General features: G+C 40.4%; 1 protein-coding gene across 2 annotated transcripts in view; it reads right to left on the bottom strand.

Annotated features, from left to right (window-relative positions):
- The window catches only part of FDFT1 (farnesyl-diphosphate farnesyltransferase 1), a 387,885-nt gene that overhangs the window by 209,822 nt on the left and 154,292 nt on the right, over nucleotides 1-23,771 (bottom strand). The window lies entirely within an intron of this gene.

The raw sequence follows: 23,771 nt of genomic DNA, 5'->3' as shown, positions 1-23,771 counted from the left end.
TAAGGGAGGAGCTCGGAGCTGATGCTTGAAAAGTTTTGCCGGCTCGGATCTGAATCGGATCCGTATACCCATATGTGCAGAATGAATGAAGTCAACTACTTCAGATCAAGAAGATAATGTCACTCACTTCCCCTAGGGACAGTGAGTGCCTGAGGCACACCATTACCCTCCTAAAAAGGAGTCCATAACTCAAGAGTACTCAGTAACCTCAAGTTAAGGGAATAAATCCTGATGGAGGGTAAACGCTCCCCACAATCTCTGTCAATGATGAAGTCTGAACCTATTCTAAAACACCACCCAGTCTAAACAAATGAGAAAGAGGAGAACTAGCAGGAGTGAAATTACTCAAGGAAGGATGCCCTCCCCTACTGCCAACTTCCAAATGATGGTTCCCCATTAGGAAAGTTAAAAGATCCTTCTGTATACCCCTGAGCACTTCATAATACTAAGGCAGAACAAGTAAAGGGCCATTACGAGATTCTAGCCAGCCCGATATAAAAATTAAGCACACTTAGCCCTGCACCGTGGGACTTCTCCCTTCTTCTGCAAAACACTTTTTCAAAAAAGGGGCCCTTCCTACTGTCAAGGAAGCCATTAAACAGAAGCTTAAGTCTACTCCTTCATGGATATAGCTCACGTCATCCCTGAAGGATGACAATCTCACCCACTCTTTCCTCTGCAGGTATGTGGTCATGCTCACCCCTCTCACTAAAGAGTCCGCCACAGTCAAACAGAAACTAAGATGGAGGAATGCACAAACACTGCAGAGGATAGGATAAAAGTGAGATCCATCCATGCTCAGACTTTGACAGGGACCTGAGCTCAGTCAAAACTGGTTCTAAAAGGGGACTTCTAACCTGAAAAGGTGAGACTCATCCTTGAGAACCCTAGACATTAACTGGACAGTAGCTAAAACCTTACTTCCTCTGGCACCCTCTAATGCCATTATTGTTGATGGGAAGAAACATGATGTGATATTGGGGAATGATTAAGGCCTGCACAAGCAGTACACAAATCAGCCTTGTGACCAGTGGGGGATGTTTATTGGGAGGATGACAGATTCACATACAGTATTTCCAGATGCAGCTCTCTGTATAGAGTACTATTTCCCTTAAGAGTACACAGAGGCCACAGTCAGCCCGGGGCAGGTTTTTCCCTCTTTCTCCAGATCCCAAATAGGACTCCCCACTGGCACAGCTATGGAGTTGAGTCCTTAGCCAGGGTTCCAAGCCAAGTCCTCCCAACACTCTCTCTGTCCTACCAATGCTTTGTGTTCCTGCCCAAGCAACTGACACACACAGACACACACACCTGGGAAAGGCTGGCACAGGTTTACTATCTATGCCCCCTTCTGCCCAGACTATATGGTAGTTATCACTGCCACCAGAACCCCTTACCAGCTACTTTAAGGCCTTTAACAAAGGGTGTCCAATCTTACTGGGTAATATTAATATCAGTGCAAATTGTAGTTTGACCAAGAGCAAGGCTATTAGGAGTGGCCCACAGGGTCACCAAATAAATATGCAAGTACTCTGAAAATGTGCATCTCTCTACACAGATCAGTCACAATGAAAGGTTTACATATATTTATAATAAATAAAAGAACAAGAAAATACTCAGTATATATAGTCACAGTGACATCAGAGTTCAAAATCACAGGGAATATTTAAAACACTGAAGGATGGTCTCAAACAAATAAATAAAAATATCTAAACTACGCTTCACTATATCCCTGACTGTATCTAACAGAGTTACTATACACTAGAAACTTACTTCACTACAGCAAGGCAGATGTTGTGGTGAATGGTTCTGGTCAGGTCTAAGACAAAATACAGAATGCTCGGTTTCTCTAAGAGACTTCTCAAAAACTACTGCTGGGATAGCTTGCAGAATGACATTTCTGGTCATCTGACTCTAGTTCCCAAATGAAACCCCCACTGCTGGGGGTACTTAGCATCTCTACCTGTGAAAATACACAGACCTCAGATCTTTGGCTGATGCTGGAAGTCCTCCACATTTCAAGGCTAGTAGTAATCAGTCCACCCTACAGACAATACAGAAAGCTCCATAGTACAGACACTGCGTCTCCGGCATAGCCTATGAAGTAATTTAATTTCAGTTATTTCTCTGAAGTTATCTACTGTATCCCAGTTTTCACTGTTAAAAATATATACATTTAAACATTTACAACAGTGCATATACATTTCTGTTCTATTCCAGTATGGCACACTGTGGTTACATTTCAAACAGCACTTCTGAAAAACCTTTTCAACATACACTTCTGTACCAGCAGTTTGAAATACACAAGACATACACAGTTCTAATACATCTGTAACACAAGCATCTTAAATAAATCATGCTGACATAAACAAATGACATGTAATTATTTACAAAATTCCAGAGAGTTGTGCTGGCAGTATCTCCCTTTTTTACAGAATCCATCCAATCTGCCAGAGGTTGACAAACAAATTGGTCTTCCTGAGGGCTGTAGTGCCTCAAAGCTGCCTACAAAGGCTGGGCAGGACCCCCAAAGGGGCTAAAGAGCAAAGATCATCTTAAAGGACTGCTAACAGATACTATGGAATCCACAGTGAAAAACCCTCCTGACTCATGCTTCTAAGAAACCCCCAGCATTTTACACTGAACTCTCAGACACTGTCAACCCACAGTACAACAACAAAATGGGCATGCATAGGAATCGTCCTTCTACCAGACTTCAGGCCCATTGACTCGTACACAAACTGCATCTGGTTCTTAGAATCTTCACGTACACTTAAGCAACTGGGAGAGCGAAAGCCTATGCAGAAACAAAGCAAAGACCTCATGCATTACATAACTTCCCTAAAGAAGGCACTGTACCGTAAGATGGTGGAGAAACTGAAAATCTGAAGTTTTGTCCACCTTAGAATTTTATTTTGCATTTGATTACTGGGGTGACACAGTGATCACAACTAACCATTTGCAGGTACTCCCTTTGTGAAATAATTCACAAAGAACAGACAGGTAGTAAGCTGTACTTATCAAAAACAAAGTAATGCCATATAGATAATTGCTGCTGTACAGTTTTTGTTAACAGATGCAGCAACTATTGTGAGAAATGCAAATTTTACAATTCAAATGATTAAGCTTCGTGTTTACATCATGGTGACACTCTAACCTCATTTTGGGAAAATGGAGGTAATGACAGTCAGGGTAGGGGAGGGTGGTGGAGTTGAGAGGTGTTAGTAGCTGAACGGAGTAATGCTAGACGTTGAAAGACCCTTCTGTGATGTGGCCTGCAGTGTAGCCAATACAGTTTGATTTCAGGTGGATGATTTTTGTTTTAAGTTCAGCTATGAAGGTGATGATGTCTGTGACAGAAGGAGCCCTAAACTCTAAAAGCCACATTATACCAAAGTTGCACAAATGCAACATGACTGCACACAGGGGGATTGAGATGGCTGAAGTCTGTGTACAACTGCATGCAAGAAGCAGAGGCCTGCTGCACTGAGCCAGCACTGAATGGATAATGCTAGCCTCCAATAAGAGTTGAACAAACACTCAGCCTTTCATTAGTGAATTGTGGGCACCATTTCCTTCTCTACTAAAGCTATCCAGTCCAGCTGGGTTGCAACAGAGTCTCTAAATGAAAAAAAACCCAAAACAAAACAACAAAAAAAACAGCTTCAAGCCCCCCTTCCCAATAAGATGACTCAAAGTGCTGTTCCTCACTATCAGACAGAGTGGAATGTTAGCCAAGCTGATAAGACAGAGAAACAATGGCAAGAGCACATAGGGATGCACCTCCCATGATACGAGTCAGGGATGTTAACTCTTATACCACAAATCCCTGCAGACACTGAGTAATGGAAGAAAAAAATGACAAAGTAATGGGGGACAATCCCACACAAGAAAGGCCTGGCAGGCCACAAATCCCACACAAGAAAGGCCTGGCAGGCCACAAACAATGTGGCTCTACATCCTAAGAGGCCACAATCAGTTTTTTCAAGTAAAATCTTGAGCAAAACTGTCCCCACTTGTTAGGTATCAAGTGGGACTCTCAAGCAGTCTCAATCCTCTTTTGAGCTCAGAAATACATTCAGAAAATAATTCAAAGGGCATGACATCAGAGTTACAAGTAGCAAAAAAACAGGTATGGGGATATAAGCACACTTGTAGTCATACAGTATCATGGTATGCATTGTCAAGAGCAGGTGTTCATCCCTGGACATGGGAACTTCCAGAAAAATATACTGAATGCTGACTGACGGTGAAGATAAACAAAACCACAAAACACATCAAGAAAGGTACCTGATAATACATAAGAAGACCTTCAAGGATCTGAATGTGGTGAAAATTTTGAAACATGAGGAGAATAAATCTAAGAGGACATCTCTGCTTAATTTAGCAGAAGCATTTCGACGTCAAGCAGGAATGGAAATCAAACCAGAAGTGGATAAAAAACAGGCAGCAAATGAATGTGCTAAAAAACAAAAGAAAGAATATAAGGTGAAGGACCAGATGAGAAGGCAAGAAATGTGGAAAAAACAAATATAGTTGCAAATATAGAAAACGTCTGGAAGAGCCTCATGTTGATAAAGAACGAATGCAGGAATGGTTAAGGAGAGGTGAATTTACAGTAAGAAATGAAAGGTTAATATTGGCAGCCCAAGATAGTGGGCTACGTACACGCTGGTTTACTAAGTCCATTGAACATGTGGGAGAAACAGACATATGTAGGTTTTGTGGAACCAAATTGGAAACTGTCACACACTTTATTGCTGGTTGTGAGACTCTAATGGCAGATGGACTGTATACTGAAAGGCATAATAATGTGGCGAGATTGTTACACTGGAGATTGTGCAAACATTACGGTGTCGAAGTGGCTGAAAAACACTTGAAACATGAGCCACAGAGAATCGGAGTTTACATCACATGGGATCACCCAATACCAACAGTCCAAAAGATAGATGCTAGAAAACCAGATATAGTGGTCCAAGAAAAGAAGACAAAAGTAGCATTGATCCCGCCACACCTACTGACTCAGTGTCTTGCGTACACACAGAGACAAAGTCATAAAATACCTCGATCTGCAGGCAGAAACGAGAGCCATGTGGAAGAAAGATACCCAAGATAGTTCCGATAGTAGTAGGAGCAACTAGCCTTGTAAAAAAGAATTTACAATTGTATTTAGATATGTTACCAATACATGTAACACCATATGAATTGCAGGAGGAGTCATTACTGGGCACACTGCGGGTGCTGCGAAGAGCACTTTTGGCCAACATCAAAAGAGTGAAACAATACTAATTTCATGAACTTTAACCATACTTTGACTTGTAAAAACACGATCTCTGGAACCAGCAGGACGGAGTAAAATAACGTTCTTTATTTCAGGAATCACGTTTTCGCTCCCACAGTTGCAGAAGCTTCCTCAGCTAATACAAATTAATTAATTAACAGTTCCTTTTATATTCATTAAATCATGATGTCATTTCCTTTTATTTTCAAACCACCAACCCACCATAAAAGTGACATAGGGTGGATAAAGACATCATTATTTAAAAGTGTCACTTCATGCTTTTGATATCAGTCCCATCATCCCACATTTGTATTAAATTGCAATACAGAATTTATAATCAACATTTACAGTATGTAAATAACTAAAAATATAAAATATAAAAAGTATATATAAAAATGTACTACTATTTAAATCCAAGTAAATTTTCTGTACCTATATTAAATAGTATATATATAGTTCCCAATATATGGATCATACTAAGTCTATTTTTATATATGCATATGAGTATAAATGTCCTTCAATTATCTCATATAACTTTTATATTTAAGGATCACTGAGATGTTACAGGATTCATTTAATCCTGGGTAAGTAAAGGCATCTAATCCAATCTGCCACTCTAACTCGGACCTCAAACTCTGTTACTTGAAATGAGAGAGTTAGAGTGGCAGATTGGATTAGATGCCTTTACTTACCCTGGATTAAATGAATCCTGTAATATCTCAGTGATCCTTAAATATAAAAGTTATATGAGATAATTGAAGGACATTTATACTCATATGCATATATAAAAATAGACTTAGTATGATCCATATATTGGGAACTATATATATACTATTTAATATAGGTACAGAAAATTTACTTGGATTTAAATAGTAGTACATTTTTATATATACTTTTTATATTTTATATTTTTAGTTATTTACATACTGTAAATGTTGATTATAAATTCTGTATTGCAATTTAATACAAATGTGGGATGATGGGACTGATATCAAAAGCATGAAGTGACACTTTTAAATAATGATGTCTTTATCCACCCTATGTCACTTTTATGGTGGGTTGGTGGTTTGAAAATAAAAGGAAATGACATCATGATTTAATGAATATAAAAGGAACTGTTAATTAATTAATTTGTATTAGCTGAGGAAGCTTCTGCAACTGTGGGAGCGAAAACGTGATTCCTGAAATAAAGAACGTTATTTTACTCCGTCCTGCTGGTTCCAGAGATCGTGTTTATACTTTGACTTGGGAATGGGGTCCATTCCCGCCATGGTATTAGAAACCCAAAAGGCTTGAAGAAATTAAAAACGTTAAGGATCCTGGAAAAACATAACATATGGGCATCTACTAATAAGTGATAAAAAATGCAACTGGCCAGAACTCATCAGCAAGCTAAAAATCCTTTAAACAGACAAATGCTTGTTCTCTGTAAGTAACCATACCCTCAACAAACACTTCAGAAACGTAAAAAAAACAAAAAACAAACAAAAAAAAAAAAAAGGCATATATAAAAGTTAATAAGCAATTGCTAGGTAGTTACTTCACAGAACATTTCAGCTTAGCCAATAACCTATATTCTACAGTTTCCCCAATCATCTAGGAAGTCAAGACAGGGTAGACCTGGGGGAGAACATGTCCAACCTTCCAAATGTCAAGATTTAAAAAAAAAAAAAAAAAAAAAAAAAAAAAAAAAAAAAAAAGGATTATGGCTTTGAGTACCTGGGAGGTGATTGAGGAGAAGGGAAGTCTGAATGAGGAGGTCAAAGCTAGAATCTGCGAGGCTGCAGCCAACTAGCACAGAGAGTGTCATGTGTTATGTATGACAGAAGAATGCCAAAAAGTAGTGTACAACAAAACAGTGATGCAACCAGTACAGAAACCTGGGCAGTAAAGGCAGAACAGTTGAGGAAGCTAGATGTGATGGAGATGAAATGCCTGAGATTGGTGGTGGGGTCCACACTGTTGGACAGTTGACAGTTGAAGAAATAAGGTCATTAGAGCAGAAGCCAAAGTTACTCAATTGCAGAAATGGTCAAGAGCAGATTATGGTGGTTTTGGCACATGTACCGCAAAGTAGAAGACAATCTGGTGAAGATGATTTGAGACAGATGGGAAGAAGGCAAAAGGAAACAAGGGCATCCAGTGAAGAGGTGGATGGATTGTGTGAGAGAAGACCTGCGAAAGTCAGGCATGAGTATCGAAGAAGGCAGGAGAGTGGCAGTGAAGAGAGGGAGATGGCGACAGTTGATACAACACCATGACCCCAAGCACAAAAATGGAAAAAAGGGGTTTGATGAAAATGAATGATGGGGATGGAAGAGACACCAGTAACAGAGAACATACAAACTACAGAGCCAGCAACATTATTCTAGAAATGGAAGATGCACTGAGAAATGAACCCACTGCAGCAAACCAGAGCTTTAGGTCCTTTACACAAATATTTGAGGAATCTTATTTTCACAAGGAAGATAAGACCAATGAGGGGAGGATGAAAGACTAAACACTAATTGCCATGGAAGAGTCAATAACAGAATAGAGTGAGTGGGGCTGACACTGCCAGGATATCCAAGGGTCTTTAGGTCAGTGATCTTTTTTTGTTAGGAATTTCTGATGTCTCTTGGGTTAAATGATATATTCAGCCAAGTATATACCAAAGGCGGATTATACTCAGTAACAGGCCTTATGACAAATGAGCACTGGGGAAAGTAAGATGTCTATGGATTTAGGGGAGATATCCCTGGAAATATTAGGGTCAGTCAAAACATTTCCTAAATACTGCTAAGGTATGATGCTCACAGTAAGCAGAGTTAACAAAAGAGACCTGGTTCAAGACAGCAGAAAGCACTCTTGCGTGACCAGGCTATAATTCATTCCACACTTTTCCACCCCAATATTCAGACTGAAGCTCCAAAGGCGTTGGTGTCTCCATATTCATAAAAGATATACACACCTCCACACTGGTAGCCCAACATAACGCTGCAGAGATACTTCATGTGCAACTAACATTGGGTAATACAGCTATTCAGGTCGTAGCCTGCAGTAGGTCCCCAATCATGTCCCAAGACTCCCATTCCTAAGCACCCTGGAGAATACAAGGGTCCAACCCAACACCCTCATACTGGGCGACTTGAACTACCCCTCCACTGATTGGGAAAGTTACTAGTGTACCAATACACCTGCCCAAGGTTTCCTGAAATCTATCAATTCCAATGCCCTGGACTAGGTCATTGTTACCCCCGCTACATGGAGCAACATCCTTGACCTGGTTATCACTAACATGTGCGATTGTTGCTCCACACAAATAGTTAACTCCTCCTTGGATAGATCTGACCACAAATTAATCACCATGGATATCCACATCAACCACGGGAAGGACCTCAGAAAACTAAATGAAAACCAGGGGAAGGACCGGAGAATAGTGAATTTGTCTAATTTTGAGTTAACATCAGATTTAATAAATGTATTACAGCTAGATCCTAAGTTTGTTCCAACAAGATTTCAGTCCCTGGCAAAGGTCATTCTTGATGTTAAACATTTTTGACGAAAGTTGAATTTAAAGGTATTTTTTGATACTAAGACTAGTAAAATTAAAAGTCCCATGTTACATAACACCGAGCCAGGAAGATGACAATGATAATGATTTATTAAATCTAAGTATATATATATATATATATATGACAGACATTTTTTGACAATGAATTACTCTGTTGACAGCTATGATGTTAGTGAACATGTCATGAATATTGTAGAACGTAATGAGTTTGATATTGGTTATGGCCATTTGGTGGATGCACCATACTTTTCTTCTAACAAAAGTAATTTCATGCCACCTAGGTTATCTAAGAATATTAAAACGTATGAAAATGTGGTGTGTAGTCAAATTGAACATGAACTGGATGTATTTTTGAAAAGTAAAAAAAAGCTAAAAATTATCTAAAAAAGAATGGAATGAGCTACGAAAGAGCATGTGTGAAGCTAAATGAATTTGTCTTTCAGCAGACCGACAAAGGGGGAAATTGGGTAATAATGAATACAAAGGATTATGAAAAAATGGTGAAAGATTTGATTACAGTGACAAGTGACTATGATGAACTGGGTACTAATCCATTACCTAGATTTAATGGGGAATTATTAGAAGTCTTGGAAAGAGGTGAAAGACTGGGGTTCTTGAACATTAAGGATGTTCAAAAATTGTTTATAAAGGAACCAAAGGATCCCTGATTTTATGCCTTGCCCAAGATACACAAGAACTTAAATTCCCCTTCAGGTAGCCCATTGTGTCTATGATTGGGTCATACTTGGAAAATGTAGGTACATGTTTGGCTTTCATTTAAAGAAATAGTTGAAAAGAGTACAATCACATATTAAAAACACAGGAGAATTGTGTGAGAATCTGAAAAAGATCAAATGGCAAAAGGATTATTTTTGGGCCATGGTGGATGCTAGCACATTATACACTAACATTAAGACCAAAAGGGGTTTGGATGCTATGGGGAGAATGGTAGGGGTAGGTCCATGCACCTCATTTTTATTACTCTTGTTAGGATTTTGCTTAACACACAGTTACTTTAGATGGGAGATACAATTTTTCATAAAAAAAAACTTTTTTTTTTTTTTTTTTTTTTTTATGAAAAATGAGTCATTGCAATGGGGGTGGCTTTTGCCCCCTCATACGCAGTGGTTTATATGTGAGATTTTGAAAAACAATTTGTATATACAAATTGTTTTTTAAAGGAAAATAAGATATATTATGGAAGATGTATCGATGATTTGATTTTTGTATGTAAAGGCAAAGAAGAAGATTTTTTTCAAATTTATGGGGGATTTAAATAAAACAGAACAAGGCTTAAAGTTCACACATCAAGTAAGCTGCACCAGCATTGCGTATTTGGATGTTAAATTATATGTGAATAGGGAGGATTCCATACAATTCAAGTCACAAAGAAAAGAGAAGCATGCATCCCGCACATTAAATTAAGGCCCTGCCTCCAGGGGAATTCATGCACATTTATTCCAATACATCAGAAGAGGTACTGAAACAAAAGTATTTAATGGAAGCTTTTGAGAGAATGAGATATAGGGGTTACTCAGAAGGCTGTTTACAGGATGCAAAAGATACTGTTTTAAAGGTTTATAAAGGTGGAAAACAAAAAGGAGGATATTTAAGATAAAAAATATAGGTAAAGGGGGGCAATCAGAATGAAACTGAGAAGGAAAAATTATTTTTTGTGACAAAGGTTTCCCCCTTTTCTCATACTGTTGACTACATTATTAGAACATTTTGGTATATGGTAAAAAAAGGATATGAATGTAGGGCACCTTTTCCCTGATCATGTACCTTTTTCTTATGGTAGATATGGTAATTTGAAAGAAATATTAAGTGGAAATGACTGGGAAACAACAAAAACAGAAAGTTGGCACGTGTTGTTGTGGGAATTGTATGGTTTGTAATAGGGTGAAAAACCTTGATGGATGGAAGATTAATGGGAGACATATTGCAAGAGAAGGCTTCCACTGTAATTCAGAGTGATATGTAGGGCAAACTAAGTGATGATTATGGAACACTTAGGGGATATTGGAAAGGGGAATAGTTTAAACCCAGTAGCTCAGCACTTTTTATCTGTACATGGGGGGGGGGGGGGTGTAGCAAAGATCTCTTCTTTAGTGTGCTGGCATGTCCCTTTATGGCCAATAGAGGAAACTTCAGAAATGTGTTAAACTAGAGTGTAAAATGATAATTAATTTCAAAACACTTCAACCCACGGGCATGAATATTGATAGTAATTTAACCCTGCAAAAGGTTGGGACACGAGGGTTGTTTGGAAAGAAATGTGTTTCAATAACTAAAAATGGTCATTTTTTTTTAGTAATGTTTGGGATTAAATTAGTTTAATGTATCAAAAAATAAAAAATGTATGGATTGTAACAATTTTGTGATTTAAAACATGCATTGCAAGTGTTATTTTTAGGCTGAATTTGCTATGCTCTTAAAAGTATTACTGATGCTAACTGTACAGAGTTAGCTTAATTGCAGATGGATGATTGTATAAAATAGGGGTGTGATTAGATGCAAGTATTCCTTCATGCCGAAAGTCTGAGGTACCAGAATGAATAAATCTATTTGAGAATTTTTCACTCTGGGGTTGTGCTTCCTGAGACTTGCTCTTTTTTTTCTGTGTTTTTGATGATTTCTACATCCCACCCACACTCCCCGCAAAGGTAACCACCGTGAAAAACTTCTCCAAAGCTGATTTTGGACTCCTAAAAAACAGAGGTGGCAAACTTCATGTCACCCATGCAGATGGAAAATGGGTGCATGACTGTCACCTCATACACTATTGCACTGTACAAACACGTACACAAATGCATGGATCTAGCCATACCCAACAGAAACAAGACAATCTCCTCCAAAAAAGGAAGCCAATTTGGTGGTCCCCTGTCATAAACAAACTCTACAACAGAAGAAAGAAACTGTTACAGGAAAATGTGAAGTCCCAAGACTGGAAAAACTCCCTCATTAGCCTCAACAAAAAGTTGAGATCTCTCATTAAATCCTCTACAGCTAGTGACGAAAACAAGACTGCAGCAGATACTAAGAATAACCACAAGGCCTTCTATGGTTATGTCAAAAATCTCCAGGGCAATACCCAGGTTTGCTCCGAGCTCCTGCACAACGGTCCCTCTTACAACAAGCCAATAGATATTGCTAAAATACTGGCCGACAGATTCAGTGCCAACGTTACCCCCCCCCCCCAAAAAAGACCTATCACAATACCAATAGAATCCTAGGCACCCAATATTACTGATCCACAGGTTAAAACTGCACTGTCCAAGGCCAAGAATACAGCTTCCATGGGACCCGACAACATCCCTGGCTGTGTTCTACAGGAGCTACAAAATGAACTGGCACCTCACCTATGTGCCCTGTTCAATCACAGCCTCACCTCAAGCTTCGTCACTGCCAAATGGTGCACTGTTACAGTCATCCCTCTCCATAAAGTGGGTGTGAATACAGACCCTGGGAACTATCGCCACATTAGCCTGACGAGTCTGATATGTAAGGCTATGGAGCACATCATCATGGACATAAGGAATCTCCAACTCTGGATCCCACGCAATTGGTCTTTGTGAAGGGTAGATCATGCCTGCTCAACCTGGTCGACTTCTTCGAGTTAGTCACCAGAGCTGTGGATAAGGGCAAGGTAGTTCATACAGCCTACCTCAATCTGGCCAAAGGCTTCGATACCATTCCCCACTCAGGAATCCTAGATACACTCACTAAACTAGGCATCAACCCTTACATCACTAGGTGGGTGGCAAACTGGCTCACAGATAGAACCCACAGTGTTAAAGTAACAGACTCCAAGTCAGATTGCCGACCAGTCACAAATGGAGTCATACAGGGATTGGTCCTGGGTCCCCTTCTGTTTGGCATCTACTTCTCAAGTCCAGGCCAACACGAAGGGTCTCTGGCTGACCAAGTTTGCAGACGATTGTAAGCTGGGAGCCATTATTAACTGCCCAACTGATGTAGACATCCTACAGAAAGGCCTCACAGAGACCAATGATTGGTGCCAAAACCATGGGCCTTAAACTCAATGCCAAAAAATGCATCGTCATCCCCTTTGGAAAAAATCAGTACTCATGAATTACCACATCAATGGCAATCCAATGAACACTGAAGGCATCATTAGAGATCTGGGAAAGTACAGTTGTATACACTTACCATAAATGTAGATGTTCGAGTGTCTTCACTGTTGCAGTCATCACTGTAGGGTTCTCCCCTGCCGGCAGGCAGTCCTCGGTTGGCCAGAATCCCAAAGTCTGGGTCCGGCGTCGGCTACTCAGCCATGCTCCCTGACGTCAGTGCGCCAGGAGTACAAAACGGGCAGCCGACACCATGTTCTCCAGTTTTTCTTGCCCCAGTTGTCAGGTGATCCAAAATGAGAATAACCCCATACCTTTTTGCAAATACACCTCAGAAGAAGGGAGAAGAAGGGAACCACACAAAAGAAAAAAATAAGAGGGGACAGGAGGGAGGGTAACCCAGACTGCAACAGTGAAGACACTCTAACATCTACATTTATGGTAAGTATACACAACTGTACTATGTTCATCGTGTTTCACTGTTGCAGTCATCACTGTAGGGTTGAATCCCGAAGCAGAATAAAAGGGAGGTGGTCATAAAGCAGAGGGGGTGGCTAAAAGGCCCTGCAAAACAGCAGAAGCAAAGCCTGCCCTAGACTTAGAGTAGAGAGGTAGATTGTAGTGCTTAGAAAAAGTATGCACTGAACTCCAAGTTGCAGCTTCCAAAATGTCTTCGGTAGGAACTCCCCTGAGGAAGGCATTCCATGAGCAATCCATTTAGAAATGGTCTGTTTTGAAATGGCTTTGCCTTGGGAACTGGAAGCATAAGAAACAAACAATTGCTCTGATTTTCTGATGTCCTTGGTTCTGTCCAGGTAAAAACGTAGTTGTCTGTGTACATCTAAGGAATGCAAGATCCTTTCCCCCTTATTTTGAGGACTGGGGAAAAAAGTTGGCAGGTGAATAGTTTGATTTAAGGCCACTTTGGAAACCACCTTAGGCATGAAAGTAGGATTAGTCCTTAAAGACACCCCGTCTTGGTGAAAAATAATGTACGGTTCCACAGCCATGAGAGCTTGCAACTCCAAAACTCTCCTGGCAGAAGTCAGAGCTAACAGGATGGCTGTCTTCCATGATAAAAACTTGAGGTCAGATGTGGCAGCAGGCTCAAAAGGAGGTAAGGTGAGTTTTTCCAAGACATAGTTGAGATCCCAGGCAGGAATGGGTGGAGATCTAGGGGGCCTTAAATTCTTAGCTCCTCTGAGAAGCTGTCTCATGAGCTGGTGGGAAAAGATAGGAGGATCTGTATTATAATGAGCAGAGATAGCAGAGGCATGTATCTTTATGGAAGAGAAGGAGAGACCCTTATGTAATAGGTCTGACAGATAAAGTAAAATCAGAGGAATATTAGGAATAAGAGGATCAGAATCCTGAGCCTGCATCCAGGTGCAAAATCTTTTCCATTTTCCTGCATAAGATTTCCTAGTGCTAGGACGTCTGGCTTCTAAAATGACATCCATAACCTGTTTGGGTAGGAGAGAATGAATCATAGACCCTGGATTAGCCAGGCAGCCAGGCTGAGAGTTTTGACATGGGAGTGCAGAACCTGACCCTGGTGTTGGGACAGAAGGTCCGGAGTTTGAGGTAAAACCCAAGGGGGCTCCTGAGAAAGGTTTTTCAGTGTTGGATACCAAAACTGTCGAGGCCAATTTGGGGCCAGTAAAATTATCATCTTGGGCTTGTCCTGCTTGATCTTTAATAACACCCATGGAAGAAGAGGTAGAGGCGGGAAGGCATACCCAGAGAGGTTTCTCCAACTGAATGATAGTGCATCCACTTTCCATGCTAGTTCGTGGAATGTCCTTGTGCAAAAAATCTGTAGTTGATGGTTGAGGTGGGATGCAAAAAGATCTATGTGCGGGCATCCCCAGGCTACTGTAATCATCTTGAATATTTCGGTGTCCAGCATCCATTCATGTGGTTCTGACAGGTTCCTGCTCAGACTGTCTGCCAGGATGTTTTGTTTCCCTGGTAGATACTGAGCTTGTAGGTCCATTTTGCAATCTAGAGCTGTGTTCCATAGATTCATGGCTAGTCTGCAAAGGGGTAGGAGTGTGAACTCCCTTGCTTGTTTATGTGCCACATAACTGTGGTGTTGTCTGTCCATATCAGTAGTTGTCCTGGTTGTAGAAGATTCCTGAAGGCCAATAGAGCATTCTGAACAGCTAACATTTCCTTTAAATTGATATGCAGGTGCTTCTGATCCTTTGTCCAAAGGCCCTGCAGACATGTGCCCTGCAAATGGGCTCCCCATGCGTAATCTGAGGCGTCCGTAGTTAGTATCTGGCTGGCTGGAGGCAGACTGAAGGCTTTCCCTTTGTTTTGAATACATGCCTTGGACCACCAAGGGAATTCTCTTTGAAGACAGGGCAGGACAGTGATGTGTGTTTCTAAACTGTGGCAATGCTGGGACCATACACTTTTTAGGTACCACTGTACTTTCCTCATATGCAGTCTTGCATATGGTACGAGAAGGATGCAGGAAGCCACGTAACCCAAAGCCTACAGGAATTTCCTTGCAGATAGCGGAGTTAGTGACGCCAAGGTTTTGAAAGTTGAAGCCAGCTGTAATTGTTTTTCGGATGTCAGAAATGCCATCTGGATTGCTGTGTTTAGAAGAGCACCCAGAAAAGTTATCTGTTGTGAGGATGTCAAATTTGACTTTTTTATGTTCACAGTGAATCCCAGGAACTTGAGAAGATTCTGAACAAATTCTACATGCTGGAGTAAGACATCCTTGCTGTCTGCTTGAATAAGACAGTCGTCCAGATAAGTGTAAATTTGAATTCCCTTGAGTCTGCAAAAAGCTGCTACTGGTGCCAGGCATTTGGTGAAGACCCTGGGAGCAGTAGACAATCCAAAGGGCAGCGCAGAGAATTGATAGTGCCTCGATCTGGCCTTGAACCTGAGGTATTTTCTGCACTCCTGCCTGATGGGGATGTGTAAATAAGCCTCCTTTAAATCCAAAGTTACCATCCATGCATTTTTGCTCAGCATTGGCAGAAGCTGCTGTAGAGTAAGCATCTTGAATTTTGGTATCTCAAGAAAAGTGTTCAAGACTGACAGATCCAGAATGGGTCTCCATGAATTTTGCTTTCTGGGGACTAGAAAGAGCCTGGAGTAAAAACCTTGTCCCATTTCTGAAAGTGGAACTAGTTCTATGGCCCTCATAGCCAAGAGGGCTTCCACCTGGTTTAAGGCCTCTACCCATTGATGTTTTGGTAGATCTGGCCATCCGCTTGGTCTTGGCAGGGTATGAAAATGGAATTTGTAACCTCTTGAAACCACATCCAGAACCCACTTGTCTTGGGTTATACGAGTCCAATTTAGGTGGAAAGGAGAGAGTTTTCCTCCGAGAGGGGCTTCCAGGCAAGAAGTTCCTGCAGCCCAGCAGAGGGAAGTCATTGAGCCCGTTTTCTATGAGCTTGAGATCTGTCCTCTCCACCCCTAGGGGTGGAAGCAGTCCACTGTCTTGGTCTGTAGGAGGTCTGAGTTTGGGCCCTTCCTCGGGAGCGTCTGTATCTACCCCTCTGAGGCCTGTCTGAGTTGGGAAAGGACCAATTTTTAGTAGGCCAATTCCTACTAAATCTGGGTGGCTGTACTTGTAAGAAATCCTTAACCGTTTGCATGGATTTTGCCTTGTCCTCCATCTTCTTAATCACCTCTTCAGCCTTAGATCCAAACAAAACGTTATGCTGAACAGGAGCATCCAGTAACTTAGCTTTTACTTGATCCGGCAAGTTCTGTTCCTTTAACCAAGCATGTCTTCTAATGACTGTGCCAGAGGCAGCAGCCCTACAAGAAGCCTCCAAGGAATCAAAACCACAGTGTAAACCATGCTTCCCTACTTGCTCAGTGGCATGCATTAAATCATGTAATTCCTTATTATCTGCACAAGCGGAAATGGAAGTTAGCTTTTGTTTCAAAACAGACAGTAGAAATTGCTGGTATTTCAGCATATGAAATTGACAGTTTAAAGCCCTAATAGATAAAGTTGCAGAAGTGTACACTTTTTTTGCCCCATCTTTCTAAAGCTCTGGAATCCTTCTCTGTGGGAATGGGGTTTTTAGCAGAAGCGGCCTTAACCCCCTTAGGGCCCTGAGAAATGGTTTCAGGATCAGCAGTAGGATTCTTGTATAAAAACTGGTGGGAATCAGGAACCCTATAATATCTGTCTGGCTTAACAGGAGCTGGAGGAAAAGAGTCAGGAGTTAAGTTAGCCTCAGAAAAGGCATCATCCACAATATCCAAAATAGGAGGGATAGCCAGGGGTCTATGTTGGGGAAGAAGAAAATCCCCAAGTCTTTTCTTAAATTCCGAGTACTCCTGTCCTTCCCAGTGAAAATGTTACCTCATTTCATGCAAAGTTTCCCCAAAGGAAAAATCCTCAGGGGGAGAAGCTGAAGGAATGGATTCCTCAGCATCAGAATCCTCATAAGGAGGGAAAGAATAATCCTGGTCAGAAGAAGACACTGAAGAAACAGAAGCCTGATCAGAAGAATCATAATGCAATTCCTGCCTTGGCCCTTTATCTGGAGGGGGATATGAACCCCTAATCATAGTAAGTAAGTCCTCCGCCATCTTAAGTAACTGTTTCGGAGACTTGGGTCCTGGATCAAAAGAGGCCTGGGCTGTAGTCTTTGATTTGGAAGGAAACTTTGCCTTTGTCTTTGGCTTTGCCTTTATCAGAAGCTGTGTAGGCCTGAAAACCCCCTCGGAAGCCGGTACCTGCACAGCGGCTCCGGACCCATCCGAAGGAGCATTGTCCGAAGGTCCTGTAACTGAAATATTCAAAGGCCTAGTTGGCTCCTTGTGGGAGTCCGTTTCGGCCATCGGTTCCGAAATGGCCGACGACAGGGGCTGCAAAAGCGCCTCACTGACGACGGGCGAACCCGAAGCTGGCTCTGCTTGTTCAACATCATCTGTTTTGGACCTCGGAGGCCTGTCTTTATCCTTGCGTCGTTTGTGAACTCCGGTAGTCGGAAGCGTGTCCGACGACATTTTGTAATTAAATTGCCTACCGAAGTAAGGAAATGCAAAATCGTACCTTCGTTTAATCGTACGTTGATTAAATCTAGCACAAAACCGACAACTAGCTACGTCGTGGTCAGGGCCTAAGCAAGGAATACAGTAAGAATGAAAATCCTTATGAGGTATTTGCTTCCCACATGAAATACAATTATTAACTTTCTGACATCGGACTGGAGCAAGAAAAAAGTTTCCCCAACGGGGTACTTAGCTTTGAAAAGGAGAAGAAAATCTTCGGACTGAAGTGCGTAAGAAATAATTGTCAGGAGTCAGCCAACCGGCACTTGCGAACTGCTTTCACCGCACGGTAAGAAAGACTGGAGAACATGGCATCGGCTGCCAGTTTTGTACTCCTGGGGCACTGACGTCAGGGAGCATGGCTGAGCAGCCGACGCCGGACCCAGACTTTGGGATTCCGGCCGACCGAGGACTGCCTGCCGGCAGGGGAGAACCCTACAGTGATGACTACAACAGTGAAACACGATGAACATCACAGGCTGATAGCAACCTCTCCTTTGACCACCACAAAGCCACTGTGGTCAGAAGGTCCTTCTATGTGGCACATCTCATTACTAAGGGTTTCACATCTAGGAAGAAGGAGATCGTTGTCTCTCTCTACTCCTCCCTCCTAAGACCAATCATTGAGTACAATGCCCCATTTGGCATGTACCTAACAAGACATATGCAACAACTGGAGAGACCACAAAAGTACCTCACAAAGAGGATACTGGGCCTTAAACACATGTCCTATACAGACAGACTAAAAAAACTCCAATTATTCTCTGTCTCATATCGCCTACTTACAGGCGATCTCTGCTTGACTTACAAAGCCATGTCTAACCCAGCCCTGTTAGATATGCTACATCTAAAGAAATCCCAATCCCTCCGGATCATACACTCTTGAGACCAAAACTTATTACCTCAAATCAACAGAACATGCTGGAGGGACAGGTTCTTAACCTAGAGACTGTCCATACTCTGGAATGGACTTCCATTACACGTCAAGCAGAGAACCTTGCTAGCACTCTTCAAGAGAAATCTTGACAAGTGGATGGAAAATAGAAAATTCACCCCGGGGATCACTTCAGTGGCTCTGCTAGATACAGGAACTAGAAACTAACGTCGGGTGGCTCGATGCCAGGGCAATCCTATGGGCTAGGCTTGTAAAGGCTCTAGAGCCATTAGCCTAGTACTCACCTATGAACCTAAATGTCTAATGATGGTATGTGTCTGTAGATGTACTTCACCTATGAGGCAGGATGTGGAACCATTTTGTTTCCCAAATTTAACTACCCCCCCCCCCCCCATTTAATAGGAGGTCATTGTTCTTTCATCAGTAAATGGCAGTGCCTGACTCTTGATGCAGCAATTTTGTATCAGCAGATGAATGACTAACAGCAGCCAGACGACAATCATCTGCAGGTTTACATAAGCAGAAGCCATTATTACTGGTTTGGAGGTCTGAGAAGTTGACCCTAAATAGGAGAAGATCCCACTGGCAATATTTACATTTTTAGAAGCGGCACCAGCAATTAATCATATACAGTGGATATAAAAAGTGTACACACCCCTGTTAAAATGCCAGGTTTTTGTGATATAAAAAATGAGACCACAATAAATCATTACAAAACTTTTCCCACCTTTAATGTGACCTATAACCTGTACAATTCAATTGAAAAACAAACAAATCTGTTAGGGGGAAAATATATAAAAAATAAAAAATGTACAATACGCTGGTTGCATAAGTGTGCACACCCTTAAACTAATACTTTGTTGTGTGTGTGTGTGTGTGTGTGTGTGTGTGTGTGTGTGTGTGTGTGTGTGTGTGCACACCCTTAAACTAATACTTTGTTGAAGCACCTTTTGATTTAATGACAGCATTCAGTCTTCTTGGGTACATGCCTGCCATCAATTAAAGAGACTCTGATTAACCCCAAATAAAGTTCAGCTGTCCTAGTAGAATTTTCCTGACATTTACTCAGTTGCCTGCTACAGCAAAAGCCATTGTTCGCAGACAGCTTACAAAGCATCAAAGGGATCTCATTGTTGAAAGGTATCAGTCAGGAGAAAGGTACAAAAAAATTTCCACAGCATTGGATATACCATAGAATACAGTGAAGACAGTCATCAAAAAGTGGAGAAAATATGGGTCAACAGTGACGTTGCAAAGAACTGGACGTCCATCCAAAATTGATGAAAAGACAAGACGAAAACTATTCAGGGAGGCTGCCAAGAGACCTACAGCAACACTGAAGGAGCTGCAGGAATTTCTGGCAAGTACTGGTTGTGTGCTACATTATTTTATTTATTTTATTACAGTTTGATGACCGGGGAAGTCCACTGGGCCAGAAAGAGCCCGTTTTCAGTGAAGGCCCAGGGAGAAAAACTCTATGAACAGTAACAATAACAATAATAACAAGAACAATAAGAAAACAATAATGGAGTACAGCAAAACAGAGTACATTACATATGCTGGCAGTGCAATTAACAAGTATGTAGAAATGAGCAATATTATTCATTGAAGCTGTAGAGACAGTGGACATTATTGTAGAGTCATTAGTGGAGTACATATTCTAGCAAGCACAACGTTTATTGGATAAGTATATAATTGTCAAGTTCAGAAGAAAGTGAGCTCAGAAGAACTGACCAACATAAATAGGCAGATTTGAGTACCTCATTGAGTTGAGAGTGAGGGACAGGAAGAGGTAAGAGCAGGGGAAAGTAAAAAAAGAGGAGTGGGGAGGGGTTCAATTGGGGGAAGAGCAGGGGCATGTGACAATCTCCTGTATTCTCCATATGTCTGGTCTAAGAGATAGGGTTGCAAGATGGAAGCCTTTTCTTACACAGAAAAACATTCAGGCCCAGCTAAAATTTGCAAAACAATACACCAAGTCTCCAAATTCCAAAAGATACATTTGGCACAAAACAAAACTTCGTATTACCAAAAGAAAACCATTCCCAAGGTGAAGCATGGTGGTGGCAGTATCATGCTTTGGGGTTGCTTTTCTTCAGCTGGAACTGGGACTTTAGTCAAGGTGGAGGGAATTATGAACAGTTCCAAATACCAGTCACTTTTGGCCCAAAACCTTCAGGCGTCTGCTAGAAAGCTGAAGATGAAAAGGAATTTCACCTTTCAACACGACAATGACACCAAGCATTCATCCAAATCAACAAACGAATGGTTTCACCAGAAGAAAATTAAAGTTTTGGAATGACCCAGCCAGAGCCCAGACCTAAATCCAATAAGCAATCTGTGGGGTGACCTGAACAGGGCTGTGCACAAGAGATGCCCTCGCAATCTGACACATTTGGATTGCTTTTGCAAGGAAGAGTGGGCAAATATTGCCAAGTCGAGATGTGCCATACTGGTAGACTCCTACCTAAGAAGACTGAATGCTTTAATTAAATCAAAAGGTGCTTCAACAAAGTATTAGTTTAAGGGTGTGCACAAAACTAAGGGTGTGCACACTTATGCAACCAGCGTATTGCACTTTTTAAATTTTTTTCCCAAACAGATTTGTTTGTTTTTCAATTGAATTGCATAGGTTATAGGTGACATTAAATGTGGGAAAAATTTTGAAATTATTTATTGTGGTTTCATCGTTTTTATATCACAAAATCTGGCATTTTAAACAGGGGTGTGTACACGTTTTATATTCACTGCTGCTTCTGTTAGACTGCCAACTGGTTATTCAAAACAGAGAATGGACTAATGTTTAAGTCTAAGAGTATGTTAATAATACCTGCATGGGAAATTATATAAAATGCTTTGGCCAGGTGAATATAATTTATATGCAGTGCACAATTAACACTGACTACTTCGATAAACGTTCTCGAAAAAAATTTAGCAAAGTCAACGGGGCAGGACCTACCCTTGACAAAGACAAACTGATGAGGAATGAGAGCTAAGAGGTCTTTAATGTTCAAAGCGATGAGGTCACAAATGCCAGATTCCACATCCTTACATGCAAGGTTAGCAATGCTAATGGATCTGTAATTACCAGGATAAGAGGATGAGACAAATTCATGATGGGGCAATATAATGGTTACTTTTCTGACCTCAGGAATGTAACCTGTAGAAAGGCTTGGGCTGAAGTGGTTAGAAGGTGTTCAGATAATCAGACATCCTGGTACGTTACTAGTTGCAAAGATAATGTGTTATTCATTTTTTGTGAGGACATTTTTACTGTGACTACAGGGAGAGGTCTGGCTGAAGAATCAGTAAAACACTTACAGATGTACATTGAGTAAAACTGATAACCAGACTGGTTGAATAGGATATTGCTATTTCTTTTGGGTATGAATGGGCTATATCACTGTAGACAACCTCAAAACATTGACTGGTGCTAACTTCACGACGTAATTAAAGAAGAATTTAAACAATCTTAGTTTACAGAATTAATCTAGGCTGAGAGAGAATTACATAATCCCCTGGAACGTTCCTAGACTGTAACTCTAGGATGCTGTTTTTGTAAATGTGTGTATATTTATTTGTGTAGCAGCTTCTAAAATTTCCTGAGATGAAAAACATTTCTAAAGTAAGCAGTACAGGTAGCAGAAGCCATTGTGAGTGTCTAAGTCTGCTTAGTACATGCATGGCAAACTACTCCAAGATGTCAGAATGAAAAGCTGCACAAACACACCCATTATATACACCACATATTCCATCCATCCTAATATATACGTATATAAATGTACTTCTGTATGTCCTTATGCACAAACCATATGTTATGTGGGTAAAATGTTATACACAAACACATATAGTGTTTTATTTATTTTGTGTGTGCATATAACATGCACACACATACTTACAAGTAAAACACACTATATCCACACATACAAAATTGTTTTATACAGCTAAGCACACTTGCACATACATACACGTATTTGTAAAGCATATACAAATATTGTTTTACACACTCACCTAAAAACATAACCAAAATTTTGTATTCACACACACACATATATATATATATATATATATATATATATATATATATATATATATATATATAAACTGTGTAACTATGTTTTATTTAAAAACATGTATGTATATGTGTATATGTATGTGTGTGTGTGTGTGTATACATATATATATAAAACATATATATTTTGCATATATATTTATGTATTACATACATAATATAATATACATTATGTATACAACATATATACTATAAATATACATATTATACATAAAATGTAACATGTATGTATTACATTACATACAATACATATTATATGATAAACCACAACAATTTAAGCAACTTTTCACAAATTACAAAGAGCTATAAAAAGTATAGTCACTTGGAAAAATGCAAGTCTTTGTGGTTATTGTTACATACCATACAGAAAAAAATGAGTATTAACCAAGACTATAGTATGCTACTTATTTTTGTAGAAAGGGGCTACTTGCATCCACACTATATAAAAACATAGAAATGAAAGTAAAGCACTGAAACCTAAAGTAGCATCCCCCGCATCAAAGTTGTGCAACCTCAAAAACAGAGTATTTTAGTATTTAAGCATGTATAGCCTCAAACATGGGAGGGTTAATTTCCTTCTGTAAACGTCAATTACAAAGAGCATTTATGCCATAGCTTACTTTTGATAATCTCCCTACTAAAATGACCAAGACATTTACTACATGTTAAGCAATCTCCAATGTGGATGGTACAACACTGAAGTCACTTTGGTTCTGACTGTGCAATCTGATAAAAAATCCACACAATTTTTCATATTAGAATTTGCCATCCAATAGCCATAATGTAAGAACTCACCATTTAAGACCAAAAATTTGGTATTTACTTACTAC

This window comes from Protopterus annectens, chromosome 2.part1 (genome assembly GCF_019279795.1).
Source record: "Protopterus annectens isolate FY-2018-M chromosome 2.part1, PAN1.0, whole genome shotgun sequence".
NCBI classification, from domain to species: domain Eukaryota; kingdom Metazoa; phylum Chordata; order Ceratodontiformes; family Protopteridae; genus Protopterus; species Protopterus annectens.
This window is presented reverse-complemented; position numbering and strand designations above follow the sequence as displayed.